The 1,782-nt window shown below is 33.9% G+C and overlaps 1 protein-coding gene across 5 annotated transcripts in view; it reads left to right on the forward strand.

The window, feature by feature from the left end:
* Window positions 1–1,782, forward strand: part of ZEB2 (zinc finger E-box binding homeobox 2) — a 138,256-nt gene extending 136,474 nt beyond the window's left edge. For all 5 annotated transcript variants that reach the window (XM_080669620.1, XM_080669621.1, XM_080669624.1 and 2 more), the window contains one exon: window positions 1–1,782. This exon is cut by the window's left edge. The gene's annotated coding sequence lies outside the window, so the exon portion shown is untranslated.

Raw genomic sequence — 1,782 nt, forward strand, 5'->3', positions numbered from 1 at the left:
AGTGATGAAATGTTGGAGCAATTAAACATCCCTGTCCATTTTCTCCAAAAGCCCTTTGTATTCTAGAAGATCTGGGCAATCTTTTCTTTTTTCCACATGACACTGTGGGCCTAGGCCTGAAATAACTGGGAAGAGAGATGAGTATCAGGACTTTCCATCAAGAATTAAGCAAAGCGTACATCTTCTTTAGCATGAATTAGACTGGGGTGGAGTGGGAGAGCTTGGAGGAAGGAGAAAAAGAGGGATTGTATTTGAATAAATGTGAATACATTTCTTAGATACTTTTCACAATCAGACAGCTCCCCCCAAAAGGTTATTTTCTATCTTTCTAAGGATGTGAGCCTTAATGAAAGCAAATCTTAGTCACAAGTTTGAGGAGATTACCCCATCATAAGTTTACATGTATTTAAACTGAAAAATTGTTAACCACGCTTTTGCTCTAAGATGTGTGAGGGCCGTTCAGGACAGAAGGGGCCTGGATAGATGCACAAACAAGTATGCATATGTTTGGAGCCCCACACATTGTAATAAACACAGCTGCATTTATTTGAGTATGTGATCCCATGTACATGTAAGAACATTCAAACACACTCAGCATATATATTTGATGGTGCAATGGGACAATTATTCAAATAAACATGCTCGGTGCAATTATTTGAATCTCACATTGTATGTTCATCAGTCACAGCATTAGTAAAAAGAGGGGGGAACAACACCAAAGAATTTACATGGGAAAACATATATATGAAAACAACCTTATTGTAGATTTTATAGGGTTTGCCAAAGTTATGGCTCCCTTCTTAGCTGTAACTCAACTATTCTGAATTCAATGACATTTGTTTCTAATGATTAATTGATTCATTCACTTGATCATTATATCAGAATGACCATAGCATTTGGATTCATATAATAATGAACTTTACAAACCTGAATTGGATAGAGATGTGAAATATCTATATTTCAAGTGCAGACTAGTTCTTTCTAGACATCTTACATCAATGGGACTCTGGTCAAATTATTATCACTTTAAATACCACTCCCATCAGTTAAAAATTTTTTATACATGTAACTAAACATTCCTACATTTGAAGACATAAAAAAATCACAAGTGACTCATCTGATCATTTTATATATTAATAAATATGACATATATGTGAACACATCACAAATCATATAGGTGTACCAAGAGGCAATTTATGGCCTTCCTTAAGTATGTACTGACATAACCTAATATACTAAAATGGGAAGGGGCGTTTAGTCACTGAAATATGCATCGTGTAACAAAGATGAAGAAAATACATGGCTTGTGCCCATCATAAAAAAGACTCCGACTGAAGGCTTAGCTTTGGTTTTTATTCAATTAAATTGTTAAACTGTGCACAGTGATTTTTTTTAGAACTTGAGACATTTGTGATGTTGGCTGTTTAAATCTTTGTTACCTTCGCTGTGAATTGAAATTGTACATATTTAGTAAATCATGCAGACAAAACAAACTTTTTAGACAATATTTTTATTGGAGAGTTTTCTTTTCCTGTATCCATGTTAAAAAAAAAAAAAAAGACCTCCTTTCCCAAAATAAAAATGTCAATACTAAATTCAAAGAAGTATAAAGGAATGATTGCTTCCTTTAGAGCTAAATATTTAAATAAACATGGAGATAATTGGCAACATGTTCTTTTGGCTAATAGGCCGTGTCCAATTTTTTGGGTCTGATGTTTCAGAGGGCCTCTGTTTCAGGGTTGAAGATGATATATTAATCTCTGAATTAAACAAATGCTATTC

This window comes from Plecotus auritus, assembly GCF_963455305.1.
Source record: "Plecotus auritus genome assembly, chromosome: 5".
Lineage (NCBI taxonomy): Eukaryota > Metazoa > Chordata > Mammalia > Chiroptera > Vespertilionidae > Plecotus > Plecotus auritus.